The sequence below is a fragment of the Lissotriton helveticus genome, chromosome 7 (genome assembly GCF_964261635.1).
Source record: "Lissotriton helveticus chromosome 7, aLisHel1.1, whole genome shotgun sequence".
NCBI lineage: Eukaryota > Metazoa > Chordata > Amphibia > Caudata > Salamandridae > Lissotriton > Lissotriton helveticus.
Genome location: NC_136068.1, coordinates 1,525,916,596 through 1,525,936,057, shown reverse-complemented (window position 1 = coordinate 1,525,936,057; position 19,462 = coordinate 1,525,916,596).

Genomic DNA, 19,462 nt, shown 5'->3' with positions numbered 1-19,462 from the left:
AGCTGTTGCTGGATAAGGCCAAACTCCTCTGGCATTTATTTGTCGCCGGGGTGTACTGCTGGGGTGACAAGAACGGCTCACTCCTCCACAGGTTGGCCATCTACCCGAGGGTGAAACACATAATCCCCGAAATCATAACTCAAGGAGGATCAGTGTGCCGCTCCCCGGCGGAGATGGCCCGCACCTTAGCTTCAAACTACCACCAACTATATAAGGCCAAAACTCCCACCTTGTCTCTCTCTGGCTTGAGGGGGGCTGGAAATGGCTACCTACCTCACCTGGCTTCCATTGTGCAGGATGACCTGGACCGTCCCATCACCCAAGAAGAAATTGGGGAGGCGATCACCCTCACCTCCTCCGGCAAGACGCCGGGCCCGGATGGCCTCCCCCAAGAATATTATGCTCTGTACTGTGAAACCCTCATCCCACACCTAGCTAACCTAATCCAGGAGGTGGCTGAAAAGGGCTCCTTCCCTCCTGAAATAGATATGGCCAGGCCACCATAGTGGTCCTTCCCAAATCCCAGCCACCCTCACCCCGGTGTACAGACTACTGTCCCATCTCCCTTATCAACACGGAGCTGTAGTTGTTCGCCACGGTCCTTGCACAGCGACTCAAACCCCTGTTGCCCATGCTGGTCCATTTAGACCAATATGGATTTATGCCTTTACGTGGTACCCAACACTGTCTCCGGCGACTGCATTTGGCCCTGACCCACCATCACTTGATCACCCCCTACTTAGCACTCCTTCTCGTAGACATTGAAAAAGCCTTCAATTCAGTGGATTGGGGGTTCCTGGATGAAGTTCTTGTTGAGATGGGCTTTGGGCCCCGCTTTCGAGAGTTAGTCCGCGTACTATATGCTCGTCCGAGGGCACGTGTCCTGGTGAATGGAGCCCTATCGGAACTCTTCTTGTTTGGCAGGGGAACGAGGCAGGGTTGTCCCCTTTCCCCCCTGCTCTTCGCTCTTCTCTTGGTGATGGAGCCCTTGGCGACCCTGGTATGCTCGAGCAGACAGGTGCCGAGTTGGGAGTTGCCCAATGCGGAACCAGATAAAATCACCCTTCATGCGGATGATGTCCACATCTATTTGGCAGACACCGCACGATTGGCCCACTGCCTCCAGAACCTACATTCCTTCGAACAGGCTTCCGGCCTCTGGCTCAACCCCAATAAGTCAGTCCTGGTCCCCCTCCACATGTCTAGAGAATATTTCGATTGGCAGACCGACATCCCGCTCCATCGACAATCCTTCAAATATATGGGGATATGGGTGACTTTACTCCCTGTACTTTGCTGGGCTCTTAATGTTAATCCCCTGTTGAAGAGGGCCAAGGCTGACCTTCAGAAGTGGCAGGCATTGCCCCTGAACCCTGTGGGGAGAGTCGCTCTTTTCAAAATGATGATTCTCCACAGGTTCCTTTACATGCTTCAAAACAACCCCCTTAATGTCCCGAGTGCCTGGTTTCGGGACCTTGATAGCCTGACTTCTAGATTCCTCTGGGGGAAAAGGAGGGCGCGCCTGGCTTGAACATCTGCAGGATCCCTTCCTTCTATGGGATTCTGGAGATGACCCATTTATACTTATATTATTTGGCCACATGTCTGCTATCTTTGCACGATTGGTTTAATGGGGGCTGGTGGTGATACGGCATATAAGCTGGAGCTTGTGAGCTGGGTTTGACCAGAGTTCAGTCGATGATGTATGGGGAGCCTATTCCATCCTGATTGCCTAAGGTGACGCGCTCGGTGCTGCTGGCCTGGCGTGCCGCACTGAGTCACACAAAGTGGACACACACATTGACCCAGTGCACGCCCCTGTGGCAGGGCACTTGGCTCAAGGAGGTCACCGGACTGCAGGGTTTTCGGTCCTGGCACCTTATAGGTATTTTTCAGCTGGGCGATGTTTGGGTGGGTGATCACATGCGCTGTTAATGTTAATGTTAGTGAAACTTTGCAGCGCACAAATACCCTAAGGTGTCTTGGCGCTTCCGGTGCAAACATACTGTGCTAAGTACTACTCCTGCTGATAAAAACAGGTCTTCAGCTGTTTCCTGAATTCCAGAAGGGAGAGAATTTTTCTACGAAGCAAGGGAAGAGCGTTCCATTCTCTAATAGGGTTGAAAGTAATACTCCTCCCCCCAATTCATTTTTTTTATCTTAATTGACCGCATCAAATATGCATTGGTTGAACATAGAGATCTGTTTGGTGAGTACCATTTAAACAGGTCCTCTAGAAACTTCAGTCCTTCTTTATGTAGCGCCTTGAAGGCCAGGCAGAGAGTCTTAAACTTTGTCCGCTGGCATACTGGCAACCAGTGAAGTTCTCGCAATGCTGATCTTACCGACTGAAATTTTGGAATATCCAGAACCAGTCTCGCAGAGGCATTTTGCACTGCCTGTAACTTCCTCAGAAGGGTGGCCTGCACCTTAATGTACAGTCCATTACAATAGTCGATTTTAGACAAAACTAAGGAAGTTACTACTGACTTTCTGCATGTTTTCAGAATAAAAGGCAACTTTTTCCTAACCATCGTTATCATAAAGAACGAAGAAGACACACCCTTGAAGACTTGAGCTTTAAAGCTGAGCTTTCCATCTATAATGACCCCTAAGTTTTTTGCTTTGTTAACCGGGGTGGGGAGAGGGCTGAGATTATCTGGCCACCAAGCTAGTGACCAAGGCGGAAAGAGATTACCGAACATAATCACTTCTGTTTTGCTTGAATTCAATTTTAAGCAATGAGTGCTCATCCAGTGACTAAAGGAGAGCATACAATCATGAAGCTTTGATGAGTGATTAATGTCCTTATCCACTGTCGAGATCACCAGCTGAGTGTCATCGGCATAGGATGATGGGGACATATTAAAACTTCTTATTAGTGGTGCTAGTTCGCTACACAGATATTAAAAAGTGTAGGGCTCAAAGACGAGCCCTGCGGGACACCACATGGGAGGGAAAAAGGTGCCAACTTAAATTTGCCCAGATGGACTGATTGGGTCCTCTCTGCTAGAAACGATGGCAGCAAAGAGAGGGCTTTACCTCCTATCCCAGCTTCTTGTAGACGATGAGTCAGTAGCCTATGATCTACCGTATCAAATGCAGTGGATAGGCTAGCAGCACCAAGGCTGCTGACCCACCGCTGTCTAATGAAGTACGGATTTCTTCTGTAGTCTTAATTAGAGCTGATTCTGTGCTATGATTAGCTCTAAAACCAAACTGGCTGTGGTCTAAAATGTGATTGGTTGCAACAAAGTTAGAACGTTCCATATTCATGGTCTTCTCAATTATCTTTGCCGGAAGTGGAATTCTCGAGATCGGCCGATAATTAGCTGTATCTGATGCATCCAGATTATTATTTTTAAGCAGAGGCAGAATACAAGCCTGCTTCCACACAGTGGGAAAACTTCCTTGTTTATTCATCTGGTTGAAAATCTTTGATAGGTGGGGTCCTACAGAGTTCACATTATTACGACTATTCGTTCATTGGAGCTTATATTTAAAAAGATTTGCATGATGGTCCAACCAGATAAGAGGGAGAGTAGTTGGATTAGGAATGGCCGGGTTATTGGTAAACAGTCCATCCAGAGTGCGACCTGTCGTGTGCGTAGCACCCCGGATCAAATGACTGAAGCCGTACTCTGATATCTACCATTTCCTCCGTATCTCTATCATCAGTTATTTCTAAACGGAAATTCATATCACCTTGTATGGTAAAAAAATTAGAGTGAAGGCTAGGCTCTAACAGAGAGTGAAGGTTAGCTAAAAAGTCAGCCGTGGGGCCTGGAGGGCGATAGATCAATAGACCGTTAAAGGAGTATTGGTCACAGGAAGTTTTTTTAAAAGACAAGGCTTCACAGTCAGGTGTATCTATTTCTGAGCAAAAGGCGCTTAATTCAGCCTTGTGGATCAAAGCCAGTCCGCCGCCCCTTTTTTGTCAACTATCTAGTCTAAAGGTACTGTAACCTTGTGGCGTCGCTATCTTAAAATCAAAATCTGATGAATCATCACCCCAGGTTTCTGTGACAAAATGTACATCAATTTTATAGTCTATAATGAGATCCGCTATTTCGTATTTATGTCTGACCAGAGATCTAGCATTAATAAGTGCAAACTGAAGATCAGCATCTTTTTGATCTTGAGTCTTAGGACATTTCAGGGAATTAAGTGGTAGATCCAGAAAAAACGGTAGCTTAATGTCACAACCAGGGCATTGAGGGTGCTCAGGTTTTGTTACATATTTACAGTTTAACTGGTAGCATTTTAATACAGTAGCGGGCGTAGACGCAAAAGGCTCTTACCGGAATATGAATCAGAGATTTATTCTCCGCATGAGAGCCAGAGTTTCTGGCCCTAGTTCCGGTCCAGGCGCGGATGGGCGCAGACGGGCTTGCCTTTGGGGTGCCTTCGGCGTGCCAGCGGCGCGTCCGCTGTGCGGCCTTTCCAGCATGTCCCTAAGTAGGAAAGTCCAGGAGAACTGGAGCGCTAACTGCCGGAAGTGAGTGTGCGGTAATGAGTGCTTTGTAGTAGGTCTGAATGAGGTTCTTCCCTCCGCAGCAATCGGTATAGACCGTGGCGGACCGGGGAAGCCTTGTTAGTGAGGTACAGAATAAAACACACAGTTTTAAAAAACAGTAACAAAAATGAAAAGCCTTGTCATACCATATGGCTACACAAAGTATAGAAACATTATTAGGGCAGAGAGTGTGCAAAATGAACCGGTAATACGATCCGGTGTTAGTACAACAGAAGCCCTGTGCATGTATTAGCAAGTCGCAACTTACACAGCAGCAGTATGAGACCGCAGCGCGGCCATCCCAGCATGTCCCTAAGTAGGAAAATCCAGGAGAACTGGAGCGCTAACCGCCGGAAGTGAGTGCGCGGTAATGAGCGCCTTGTAGTGGGTCTGAATGAGGTTCTTCCCTCTGCAGCAATCAGTAGAGACCATGGCGGACCGGGGAAGCCTCATTAGTGAGGTACAGAATAAAATACACAGTTTTAAAAAACAGTAACAAGAATTAAAAGCCTTGTCATACCGTGATGGCTACACAAAGTATAGAAACATTATTAGGGCAGAGAGTGTGCAAAATGAACCGGTAATACGATCCGGCGTTAGTACAACAGAAGCCTGTGCATGCAACAGCAAGTCGCAACTTACACAGCAGCAGTATGAGACCGCAGCGCGGCCATCCCAGCACGTTCCTTAGTAGGAAAGTCCAGGAGAACTGGAGCGCTAACCGCCGGGAGTGAATGCGCGGTCATGAGTGCCTTGTAGTGGGTCTGAATGAGGTTCTGCCCTCCGCAGCAATCGGTATAGACCGTGGTGGACCGGGGAAGTCTCGTTAGTGAGGTACAGAATAAAACACACAGTTTTAAAAAACAGTAACAAGAATTAAAAGCCTTGTCATACCGTGATGGCTACACAAAGTATAAAAACATTATTAGGGCAGAGAGGGTGCAAAATTAACCGATAATACCATCCGGCGTTAGTACAACAACAGAAGCCCGGTGCACGTAACAGCAAGTCGCAACTTACACAGCAGTAGTATGAGAGCGCTCTTTCCAAGACCTTCAAACTAGACACACCGTACACCCGTCACAGTTTTACAGATATCTACAGCTGCGCCATGCTCTTCAAGCGCACCTTACGGCTGGTACACGGTTTCCTGACCATAGCCCTCCCAAGGCACAGATCATGCTGGGGGACCTATGGAAGGGGGGCATCTCTCGCATCAATCGGACACTGATAAACAATACCCCAACATCTTTAGATCGGTTACGGGCTCAATGGGAGTTCTGGGTGGGTACCCTGGAGGAAGAGGACTTATGTGACGCCCTTTTGGCCCCCAGGACAGTTACCGCCTCTGCCAAGTTGCGCATGGTACAGCTTTACTATTTGCATACTGCCTACCTGACCCCTGCACGCCTTCACTGTGCAGGACTCCTTCCGACCTCCACCTGTGATAGATACGGTCACAAACCTGCAGACATTTTTCCATATGTTATGGGCTTGTCCAAACTTGGTGCAGGTCTGGGAGGACATATAGGAAGAACTTACTGAAGTGTTGGGGTGGGAAATCCTACACGATCCAAAACACGCAATTTTAGGCATTACAGATGATCTGAAGGGGTCTAGGAATGAGAAATTGTTCTACACTACAGCAATGTTGGTGGCAAAAAGGGATATAGCAACTGCCTGGAAATGCCCTGACCCCCCCAATGTTGGGCGGCAGGGGACTGGGATCGACTGGTGTGCTACGCAGGAGAAGGTCATGTATGAGGCACGTGGCTGTCCCAAGAAATACCGAAGGGTCTGCAGGAAGTGGTTGGGAGGGATGGTTTAGTAACACCACTCGTAATGATGGGCTACTCGTAACACCGCATATATCTTTATGTTATTGTGGTGTTGTGTTGTGTTGATTGGCTGGTGCTTTCTGTGAAACCAATAAAAATGTGTTTATAAAAAAAAACAAGTATCATAAAAGCATCAGACAATCCATCAGTACAAAAAGGAGAAAAATACAGTCTATTAAAATTAATAAAATATATCAGTACAAAATCTAAAACAATCGAAATATAAAGCTATTTCCTCATGAATTCATCATTTCATTTTCTAATTAGTGAAATAAAAACTATTAAAACATGGTTAAAAATAGGGTATTTGATGTTCCATATGGGGGACAGGGTATAACATTTCAGATTGCATTTGTCCTCCACTTTAGTTCAGCTGTACATGCTCACAAGGGTCCCTTAACTGGACAGTGCCAACAGTGTCCGACTGGTTCACCCTTTAAAACAAGCATTTGCAATGCAATAGGTCTCACATTAATCTAAATGTGAGCTATGTGCATTGCAGATGCTAATAGTTTTTTTTTCGCTTCAAATTTTGCCAGTGGTAGCATAATAAAGCAAAGACATTTCTTTCACAAAGGAAAGGGTGCAGTACCGCAGGCTGTTACTAGGTGCCCTTGAGACCCCTAGAAAAGAAATTCTACAGACACCTAGTAACAGGGTGCAGTGGTACTGCACCCTTTCCTCCGTGAAAGGAATTTATTAGGTGTCTAAACTCACTTCGTAAACTGGCTAGTTGAAAGTATCTCAACAATTCTCTTTATCTATTTTTCCTGCATCATTGACCGTCATTAATTGCATTATTTACTTCTTGGCCATGCCTACCAGAACTGGATCCTGGAGAAGAGAGTTGTTTAGTAGACACGACCTCTAACATCTCAAAAAATCTTCGGAAGGCCAGAATTTAGTTTCTACTGCAGACCCATGGTCTGAAAAATCAGAGGGGCCTGGCCTTCCGCCTCCAAACTACCTAGCAACTGTTTGTCTACAAGTAGGCAGTGTATCTAAGCATAAGTGTAATGGGCCGTAAAAAACTGTAAATAGATACTCCCAAGAGGATGGCAATGACGCTAAGCACCAACCAGTCCCAGGTCTTCTAATGCTTGTCTTCCCACAACTGCTCTTTCTGGTGCCTGTCTCTGCCGCGATCTGCTTTGGTGAACCTCCATCGCTATGCTAAGGTCTCCGCCTCTAACCAGAGGGCCTGTGGATAAATGTTTAGAAGACTGGATGGCTTGACTTTGGAAGTCTTTTCTCCGACATACAATATTAACTTATCATTTTCACCCTTTATTACAGCAACTTTCAAAAATAGTTATACATAGATAAATTAATAAATATGCAAATACATAAATAACAGTTAATTTTTTTTTTTTTTTAAAGATAAAAAATAAATAAACAAAAAGCGCATTTTGAACCAGCTTTGTCACTAAAAGTAACTATTGAGGTGAATGTGAACACTGTGCGTAGACTTTCTGCAGTTTCTGAAAGAGAAGGAATCAATCCAATGGGTTTGTGGCCTGCTCGTTTAAGATATTCACACCGCCCCTATAACTTCTTAAGGTCGGGCTATGCGGGGACTGCGTCAGAGGCACACCCCGGAACTTCACAGGTAAAATGGCTCTGTCAGCCGCTGACCGATGCCAATCCTACAGTTGCTGACGCTTGACGTCATTTAACAGAAACCACCCCCGAGAATAGATGGCATGTCCCATACACTTGGAGGAAATTGTAACGTAGGTGCGTGTAATAACTTGCACGATGCTGTATTGGTGAAGTTAAGTACTTTATTTACTTAAATACAATAACTGCTGAGGAGCGCCGGCCGGCGCTTCCTAACGGTGCTTGTTCTCAGCGCGCAATGAAACTGCGCGCGCAGCTTGCCGACATGGCCGTCGCACGTCACGCCTACGTGACGTGCAACAACTAGAATGCGTCCACTACATATCTCCCCCTTTTTATCAAACAAGAGGAGTCACTTACAGTTCATTGTCCATTTCAAAATCTCGATATCTGGAAGGTCTTACCACCTGCCTTCCGCTCCTCGTGACCCTGACTGGGTTCTCCATTGTCTCTTGACTCTGCAAATCATTGCTTACTGTTCCTTCGTTCAGAGCTCCCTCTTCGTGCGTGCCTCTCTCCAACCTGTCACATTCCATTCCTTGACTTCCATTTTCTACTTCCTCTTCACTTTCCGTTCCTGCTCTCACTCCGCCTCCTGCTCCGCGGTCTCTTGACTCCTTTCCACCTCAGAACCTTCCTTGTCTTCCCAATCGGTGCCCTGTTGCTCCCAGCCCAAAACCTTATTGCACCTGGCCATGCGGTCTTGGGACCACACGTTTCCGTCGCTTAATAGGGCTGCCCGATCATACACCTCTACCACTTGCAACGGCTTGCTGTACTTGCTGTCTCCCTTCTTCTGCAGGGTGGCCAATCTTACTCTTACCCACTCTCCTTGCTCCAGACCGGTGCCTTTGACATTCCTTCGTCTGTTGTAGTGGTTGCTGTAAATTGTCTGTGCTTTTTCCAGGTTGGCCCGCACCACTGCAGGGGACCATTCACTAGTGATAAGCTTTTCCTTCCACACTCTGTTATCGTGGGTAAAGGGTTCACGTCCTCTCAGTATTTGGAATGGACTATACCCCGTACCAGTGGGTGTTATCCTATAGGCCCATACCATGTTCTCTAGCGCCTTCTCCCAGTTCTGTTCACTTGATATGGCTGCTTGTATGGCTCCCATCACTACCCTGTTAAATCTCTCCACTAAACCGTTTCCAGCCGGATGGTAGATTGCAGTATGTTTGACAGTGACGCCATTTCTTTGCATGAACTTGTTCCACTTTTCTGACGTGAACTGGGGTCCGTTGTCACTCAAGATCGATTTAGGTATTCCTTCCCTCGTGAAAGTCTCTGACAGAAATTTAAGGATGTTCTCTGTGTCCATGGATTCATCTATTCTCAACTCTGGCCACTTCGAATATCGATCCATGAGTACACACACGTATTTCTGTGTGCCTTGGTCATCTAGGACCGGTCCCAAAATGTCTATGGATAGTTCTTCCCACGGATTAGAAGGGGGATCAAACTTTCCTATCGCTGGCCTCAATGGTTTTAAAGTCTTGTCCGCCCGTTGACATTGGGGACACTCTCTGACATGCCTTTCAGCCCTTATGTCCATGCCTGGCCACCAGTAATTTTGTTTGGCACGTGCTTTGAGTTTCCCTATGCCCAGGTGTCCCTCATGTAGCAAGTCCATCAGTTTTGAAGTGAGGTTCCTTGGGGGAATCACCTTATCCCCTCTGTATATGAAGATTCCTTTGTCTCCTAACGACAGTTCTTCCCGCACTTCGAAGTACGGCTTGAGACTTGCCCTCACGTTCCTTTTGTCCGGCCATCCCTGTACGATGTGCGCCTTCACTTCCTTTATGTCAGTGTCCTCTTCATATGACTCTGTCCATTCTTGTAGACTGATTAGTTTCTCTTGGTCCTCTATTAGAGCTACCAACTCCCCACTGCCGACATGGTCTTCCTCTCCTGGCTCCATGGCAGCTGCCCTGCTCAGATAATCCGCTACTCGGTTCCGGCTCCCCGGAATGTACTCGACATCGTACCTGAACTCGAGCAACTTTAGAGACATCTTGGATATCCGGGGGGTGGCACTGGCATGTCCACTCGACGTCAGCACCTTCACCAACGGTTTGTGGTCTGTCCTGAGTAGGAAGCGTGTTCCCCACAGAAATTGCCGGAATCTCGTCATGGCCCATACGACCGCCAGCATTTCTTTCTCAATCACGCTGTATTTGCTTTCCGTGTCTGACAAGGCTCTGGACGCAAAGCTGATGGTCTCCATTTCCCCTCTGCCTCTGTCTTGCATGAGTACAGCACCCAGGCCTTTGTCGCTGGCATCTGTCGTCAGTACAGTGGTGCCTTGTGGGTCGTACCCTTTGAGGGGAACAGCTCCAGTGACATCCCTTTTGATCAGCTCGAACTCTGCTTGGGCTTCTGGTGTCCACTGGAACACTGTGCTGTCTCTGGTCAACAGCCTCAAGTTGTGGGTCTTGGAAGCGAAGTGTACCACGAACTTGCTGTAGTACTCCGCCATGCCCAGGAACGACCTGACTTCTTCCTTGTTCCTGGGCGGCGGTGCTTCAGCGATGGCTTTGACATTTTCCGATTTGGGGGTAACGCCCTGTCGTCCGATCTCGTGACCTAGGTACGTTACTGACTGCAGTCCCAACCGACACTTCGACCACTCCGCCGTGAGGCCTTTGTTCTCTAGTGTTTTCAACACCTTTCCCAGCTTCTGATCATGATCCTGCTGGTCTCGGCCCATCACCAAGATGTCATCCTGGAAATACTGGACATCCTTGCAGTCTCTGAACAGTTGGTGCATCATTTTCTGGAAGACAGCGGCTGCTGAGGCCAGCCCAAAAGGCATCCGACAAAATTGGTAACATCCAAACGGGGTGATGAAGGATGTGAGCCGTTTGCTGTCCGGGTGAAGTGCAATTTGGTGATAGGCCGAGGTCAAGTCGATGGTGGAGTACCACTGCACCCCCTGGTCTTAGTCAACATTTCCTCGATCCTGGGGAGGGGAAATTTCTCCACAACAATATACTTATTCAGTTCTCTTAGGTCCACACAGAGCCGGACCTTCCCATTTGGCTTCATTACGACCACCAGGGGCGCCAACCATTCTGCACAGGTTATCGGCTCTATTATTCCTTTCTTTTCCAGCTCCTGGAGTTCAGTTTGGACTGCTTCTCTCACCGCAATCGGCACATTCCTCATCTTGTGGGCTACCGGAATGGCCCCTTCCTTGAGCACAATCCTGTGTTGGAAGTTTTCCATCCGTCCCACTGTGCCACCAAACACTTTCGGGTAGTTCTCCTTCCATTTGTTCATGTCTGGCCATTCTTCTTGCTCTGTGAGTAATATTTGTTCTTTTCCTCCTGGATCCAGTTTTATTCCTAGGCCCCCTTGGTCTAGCCATCCCAGGACCAAGGGTCCTTTTTCCGCAACGTACAGCTTGCACCATGCTGACCGGCCCCTGAATTCGAACAGTAGGCGGCGGAACCCCAACATTGGAATGCGGTCGCCATTGTAGGTGACAGGTCGGATGTCTAACTTTTCCAACTCCGGTCCCAACTTGGGTCTGAATGTTTCTTCCCATACTGCCTGTTGGATGATGGTGAAGGGGGATCCTGTGTCCGCCACCACGGTGATGGTGATACCTCCCATTGACATGTCCAGGATGGGTTTTGTGGATTTCCTCCCTTCTATGCTCATTACCTGGTCATATATGCACAGGACGGTGACCACCTCTTCCTCTGCAACCTCTTCCAGATCTTCTTCCCCTTGCTCGACGCATTTCACTGTTTCCTTAGAGTGTTTCTTCCTACACACCTTTTCGTAGTGGCCCAGGATGCCGCAGTGTAGGCACTTGGCTCGGAATGCGGGACATCTTCTGTCGCGTGCGTCGTGGGACCAACTGCCACATCTGTAGCACGCTTTCTTGCTGTCGCTCCCTGTTTGTTTCCCTTGCCATCTACTGGTTCCTTTGGTTGCTGGGTCTCTTCCTCTTTGGTCCTTACGGTGGTCTCCCTCTTGTATCCTGTTCACCATTGTTGGGGTGACCACTTCTTTCTTGGTCGCTGCCGCGCACCTCCTGGCAAGCTCCGCCCTTTTTACGATGACCATTACTTCTTTGAGCGTGGTGTCGCCGCTCGCCCACAACTTGTCTTGGACCTGTGTGCTCGTCGTGTGCATCACGATCTGGTCTTTTATGAATTCGTCCTCCCACAGTGCATATTTACACGGGGCCGCTAGTTTCCTCAAGGCCCCTACATATTCCTCTATGGTTTCTCCAGCCCGTTGTTTCCTTTGCTGGAAGTTAAACCTATCCACAGACACACATATGGTGGGGCGGTACCTCTCATCCAGGTCTTCTACTGCATGGGCATAGACGTCCGTGTCGTTGTCCTCTCTCTTCTTGGGCACCAGGCTCTTGTAAATCCTGAGACCCTCCGGTCCCAGGTTCAGCAGCAGAATACGTTTCTTTCTTTGGGGGGTGAACTTCTCTTCATTTTCATCCTCTAGGACCCCTATGAAATTATCGATATATTCCTTCCAATCTTCCCACTTCATCAGGGGTTCGCCAGGTTTCGGTAGGAACTGCACCGGCGCAATTGCATAGCCTGCCGGTGTGCTCATCCTCACCTCCCTGACCTCTGTCGCCTTGCTGGTGGGGCTCCCTGGGGCACTGTCCTGCACTTCTGTATGGGCGTCCTCCTGGGGACTCCTAGTTCTGGTCCCCTCTTCCTCCCTTTTGGTAGCCAGCTCTGTTCCTACCTTCCACGTTGCGATGGGAAGGTATTTGCGGTTATTGGTCTTCTGCGAGTTGCGGTGTTGCCTCTCCGGCCACTGCGCCGCCCCTCCGGTTGCTGTGGCACTGCCACGCTCCTCAGCCTGTCGTTCTAGGTGGGCTCAGTCTTGCCCCCTTGTGCTCTCCACACTCTGGCCTGGTAGCGCCGCTCTGCGCTGTGTCCCAGTGATCAGGGGGGTTGCCTGTTGTGTTGCTGCCCACGTGGTGGGGGTTCGATTTTTTTTTTTCTTACTTGATGCCAGGTAGATCCCCTGCCTCGTCGCCACTGTAACGTAGGTGCGTGTAATAACTTGCACGATGCTGTATTGGTGAAGTTAAGTACTTTATTTACTTAAATACAATAACTGCTGAGGAGCGCCGGCCGGCGCTTCCTAACGGTGCTTGTTCTCAGCGCGCAATGAAACTGCGCGCGCAGCTTGCCGACATGGCCGTCGCACGTCACGCCTACGTGACGTGCAACAACTAGAATGCGTCCACTACAGAAATCTACACCATTCCTTCTGTGAACGAGTTCATATCTCTCTTCGGAGGGGCAGCGAAGCGAAGTGGCTTATTTGCTGCACGATCACCAGCTCGGGGTCGGTAATGCTCTCACCGCTGCTTGGCCCCGGTGCAGAGGGCGAGGCCTTTGTGATGTGTTTGTTGTCCCTAGGTGCGGCTCAGTACACTGCTGCTGCTCGTTCATTGGCTGATAGGTCAGTAATAAAATATGAGCGCGTGGGTTCATCACGCGTACCTTAGTCGTTTTTGTTCATTTTTTTTTTTTACATTTTATTAGTTAAAAGTGTGCACCATCTTCGACTTGTCCTAACGTGCACTGACACCGTTTGCATGAAGCACGCTGCTCTATTACCGCGAGAGTCGACAGCCGCGGAATATGCGATCTGAGTATACTTTACATGTGACATATATGAATACTGCTAACATATTGTTGTTATTCCTTCCTCTTATAATATATTCACAGACTAGGAATCAAATAATTTGTACACAACATTCATTCATATATATGTTATTGTCTTCTTGAGAATCCTTTCTGCTACTTCACAGGGACTTGTCTTTTAGTATAACACAAACGTAGAGTTCAGATAATTGTAACCCAGTCTTAAGAGTTTAAATAAATGTCCAATAAATAGTTTAAGCAACACATGACTGCAGGATACTTCTCTCTTATCCAAAATGTCCCTAGAACAATCCTTAAGAGACAGCCCAGAAAATTCCCTTCTTCAGACGTTTCTAAAAATATCCCCACAGATGACATTACTATTCAGACTCCCTCAAGCAGGAGAAAGGTCAGCTGTGTTCTTTGAGTTTAGGATACAGTGTACATATAGGTTTTCAATTGTTTTCCGTGCTCACAGGTGTTAATCAGAATGCAGAATAGGCATCTATTAAATTTTTTTTTTTAAATGCTGGTTTGGCAGTGGTGGCTGCTAATTAACGGCAGTGGGTGGGTGGGACGCAGGGGGAGGGAATGAAAAAGGAATCACTTACTTGGCTGTCAGACACCACCTCTCAGTCCTCTTCGCTCATTTCCAGGACTCCTGGGGCAGGAAGCAGAAACATGTGTCACTTAGGCTCCCAGACTCCCCTAGCCAATCACGACGCTGCTGATAGCAGTGTTGTGATTGGTCTGAACGCCGTGGTTCGGCGCTCAGAGAGAGACTGGGAATCTGGGCATGTTCTCCACCCAGGCTATGCAACACAGCCCAGTGGAAAACATGCTAAGTGCACGTGTCTGTTTGGCCTGCACAAGATGGCTGGCCAAACTGTCATGCGCACTTGCAGTGTGCCCCGTCCCTAACCAGCTGAGCAAAGACGTAAAAAAATGATAATAAGAATGTGTTATTACCATTTTATGTTTCCAATTTCACCTGCTCATAGAGCATTGAGGCGATGCTCCACTGCCTTAACGGAGAAACCGCCCCTGTGGTTACTGTGGGAACCTGGGCCAGCCATGTCAATAAGCCAACAACGGCATGGCACCTCATCCACACAATCCCAAATTGTGGGGAGAAGTGGGAACAAGGCATGTGCGAAGGAGGCAAGTGGCCCATGAATGAGAATGTACACAATGCCAAGTGCGGCGTGGATGTGATGGTCTGACTGCAGCATGCAGACCACACACATATCCATGTCCACATACACTGCTGGTGTATGGAGTGTAGTGGACACTGGACACAACAATGTCACCCCAGCCAGTGGGGAAGATCGCGGAAATGTAGCTTGTTATGTCTCCCCCTGCAAGCGTGAGCGGAGTGGGCTGGCCGGACGTACGAATGGCCAGCGTAGGGGTGTGAATAAAAAGCCCAGAGCTGTGGGCATGGTCCTCTACTGGAATGCCCAACGTGTCTGCCAGGGCGGCGCCTCTCACCCCGTCACGAGGCTGTCGCCGTTGCAGTGAGCGGGGTTGCCTGCAATCCTGTGCGCCTGCTGCACCCCAGGCCGCAGGTTCCCGAACCCGACTTGCCCGCCCCTGGTCACCCAGGCCTCACTGCCCACCTGCTGACAACGGTGTGTGTTGAAGAGGGCCCACCACATGCCGGTGCAAGCTCCAGGCCTGAGGCCTGCAACCCTGGCAACGTGCTACGACCGTCGAGTCATCCGCGAGCAAGGCCCGCAGTACTCCTTTCTCGTTTACGTACTCTACCGGCATACACAGCATACGAGTAGGTCACACATTTGGAACTGAATCTTGATTACACTATGGTTGAGGACGATGTTTATGGCTGAGCTGAAGTCACTATACTCCCTGCAAAGTGGTGCCACCAAGTCTGTGCATATCATTACAACCACACAAGCTTAGTGTGGCTCAGGAGCAGTAGTCCGCGTGGGCCCACAGACTAATGCTCCTGAGCCACACTAAGCGCGAGTAGGTCACACATTTGGAACTGAGTCTTGATCATGCAATGGCCGGCTATACATGGCAATGCAGACTTTAAATCACTATACTCCCTTCGATGTGGTGAGACCAAGTCTATGTATAGAATCACAAGCACACGTTTCTGTGGCCTCTTGCTGGAAACGCCTACTGCCCACACTGCGGTCGAGTTGGTCGCACCATTGGAACTGAGCATCGATTTTTCAAAGGCAGAGTACATATCATTGCATGCAAGGAGAGGTGTAAGAGGGTGACGCATTACAGTCTGGAGCAAAAAAGAATCATTGTTACGGAGGTGATCGAACACTACCGACAGCTGCCCTTGTGTCACTAACTCTGTGCATCACGAGCCAATGACATGTGGCTGTGGGCCACTGCTTACTGCTGCCTCCAGCTTACACTGCGGTCCAATTCACCCAGTCTTGATTTAGCAATGGCAGAGTTCATATCAGTGTACCGGCATCATCGCAGACTTCATCCCCTCTCAGCCCCGGTGACACTAAGTCTGTTCCCCGACATTCATGGACACTCTCTGGTCGTACATTGGCGGCGTCTGAGTCTATGGACTAGGGGGCAGTTTTCATCCTCTTGTAGCTGATACCAAATTGGTTGTGGCAATGAGGCTGTCGCTTTCCACTCCACCATTTGCTGCTTCCGGATAACATCAGACCTTCAGCATCAAGCCCTGGAGGACACCTTCCACTGTCCCCAGCAACCCTCCGCCACATTCACCTTTGACATTGATGAGGACCTGCCCAGTCTGTGTGGCCCTACCTCAGTGCATCGCAAGTCACTGTCCCGTGGAACGTTGCCTGTGCCGGCTGCTGTGCATCCGGGGCCACTAACTCTGTGCTGGTCAGGTCCGGGACAGCTTCTTCTGAGATATTGGATGACCTCTAAGGTGATGGCCTTGGGGGTCAACAATGCCATGTGTCTGTGGCCCTGCGCTGTCCACTGCCTCCGGCCTCAACTGTGGCTCACCAGGGCTCACACATCAAATCGAGTCCTGCCGGCCCAGACGTCGCATCACCGCAGGAGGCACATGCCACCACTGCCAGGACCAACTCCAACTGCCAACTTCCAGTGTCCAAACGGCCGTACTGGCAGACTGACAGAGTTGCTCGCACCTGTCGTGGAGGCCTTCTTCTGCCAGATCCCCTGCTCAGCACTCCAGGTGTGACTGACTCAGTGCACCGCAACCCATAGACCGTTACTGATTGAGTTTTGTGCTGTGGAGAGATTGCGCAGCAATGTCACCTCAAGCAGTGTGGGAGACCTGGGACGTTGATGAGGAAGATGATGCAGGTCTAACACACCCCACTGCATCTGCTTAAGGAATATCTTGAAGGGACACAATACTAGACTTTTTCTTCACATGAGCGCGAAGTGCACTGCAATTCGCGGACACTTCTTTTTGCATGTTGGGTGACGTCTAGACTTGCTCCGGCTCCCTCCATGTTGCTCAGCAGTTGACTCTGTTATGCAGGTGTTTTCAGTTTCCGTTGCACTGGTGTCCACTGTTCAAGTTGTTGCCAGCACCAAGCAATCTGTGCAGGCTGGCTTACACTCACCCCACACACATCCAGCACAGGCGTCACTGTACATGTGGCCCTGCCAATAAATGGGCCGGGTCGCACGTGCCAGTAGCCAGTTCAACATAATATCTGTGTGTGTCCCTGTGGTCTTGTTGTATGCATGAGGGCCCTGGGCCTTACAACATTACATTGTGCTGTGTACAGTGGGCGCAGACATGTCACCATAGGCAGCGGGTTGGAGCTTCGACATGTAACTTTGTCGTCACCCACTCAATTTGTAAGGGGAGTGGCCTGGGCCGTCTTACGTAGAACCAACGTGGGTGTGTGACTAATATTTGCGGTCCCTGGGCGTGGTTCTGTACTGTGAATATGCATCTGCATGTGTCTCTATGGCAGTGTGGGTCTCCGTTGGGGGGTGTAGGTGGTCCCTGAAGGATAATAGACACCAACGTATGTGATCGAGTTCGCCTTCCATGGGTTCGGACCCCACCCACACCTGTTCGGCCACCTCCTTTGGCATGCTGACACCTGGCACTGGTGTGCCATGTGTGGGTGGGTGAAGTGTTGTGAGCCATCTGTGCTTGTGGGTGCTTCCTGCTGTGTGGTCTGTTGCAGGGTCTATGTTCTCCTCTAAGTAGCTTGGGTGCCCGGGTCCTGATGGTGGGTTGCGTGGAATTTCCATGGGCTGTTGTAGGGCGTCGGTGTCTAAGGCGTGTTTGTCCTCTCCGGCATCACAGATGTGTTGTCATCTGTGCTCTGCTGTAGGTGTTGTGTGCCCCTCTGCAATGTGAAGGGGAGACGCATGTTGACATTGTGTTGACATGAATGTTGTCGCATTGTTCTTGTTTACATGCAGACTGTATGACAATGTACATTGTGGCTGTTTGGGAGGTGCAGGATTTGGATGCGGGACCGTGTACATTTGGACTACATGACGGATCGTACGCGTACATTTCCATTTCACAGTTTTCAGCTCTGTAAGATGTAGTAGACATGTTTCTGCGCGTGTGCGGAGCCAGTTGTGTCCTCTGTTCTGCAGTGTCGGCTTTGCGCATTGTACTACGTTGTCGTAAATGTGGGTGTGCTGTTATTGCTATGTGTGTGTGCTGTAGTGTGCCACGGGGTTCAGGGATATGATCCGGGTTATTGTGGGTGTGCAGTGTGATACACCTCGTTGTGCATGTGTGCCATTGTGCTCATCTCCCCATCCCCCCAGTCCCTAGTCGTTACTCACCCTGTTGATGTTGTGTCGGATCCTACCGAGCTGTGTCCGCACTCCCGACTCGTTGCACCGTCTCCACACTGTTGACCGTGGCCTCGGTTTCCTCCAGCTCCTCCTGTGGCACAGGGCTCATACCTCCTGTCGCCGTTGCCGACTTCCTGTTGGCAGCGGGTTTGTGTCTGGTTTAGGTAATCACGTCATGCCAGCACCTCATGGCCTCCTCGATTGGCCTCCTGGACACTCCGACTGCATTCCAGGTGGTCTACTTGTGGGTCAGTTGATGGTAGTGTTCTGTCACCTCCGTGACGCTGATCTGGTTTTGCTGCAGACTGAACCCCGTCTTCCTCTCCCTCTTCTCCTTGGCAAACGCCGTCCCTGTTGTTCCTTGCTCGTGGTCTGTGGGGGTTGTGGGGTTCACGTTGGCATCTGCGCTTGGTCAGGATGCATTCGTGTTGCTATGCACTTTGGGTTGTTTCTGGTGTGTTGTTTCTGTAGTTTTTATGGTGCATTTCCCCACCAGACGCGTGGGATTTGCAGGCCTGTCACTGGTTTTTGCATTTCGCATTTTTGCAGCGTGGCGTTGATTTTAACATGGACATTTGAAACGTTATCTGGAGTTTATCGCATGGTACAGCCGTGTTGAGGATGCTTGGTTAACACGGCATCATTTTCCCGCGATAGACTGCGATGTTGGAAGTTGCGTTAAGTTACTTTTGCCATGGTTATCACACGTTCTTGAGAATATGCCCCTGTGATTTTTAAAATATGTATCTGTCAATAAATGTATTTGACTTTAAAAAAATGTATATTGTTTTGTTGATAATGCTTTTTTGAGTCCCCCTCCAAGTGGTAATGCTCAATATGGGATCTTATACTGGAAATATTATATATGATTAAGCTGTTTTTTGGGGGGATTTTTCTTTTTTTAGAGTTTTATGTAGCGCAAATGTGACCCAGGGTATCAGAGCGCTTCACAGATACATGAGGTAAACAGTTTAGAATACAATGGGTATAGGAGCAGTAAATATATCAATGATTTTGGTACATGCCTTTCTGAACATTTTCGACAAGAACAAGTTTTGGATATGTTT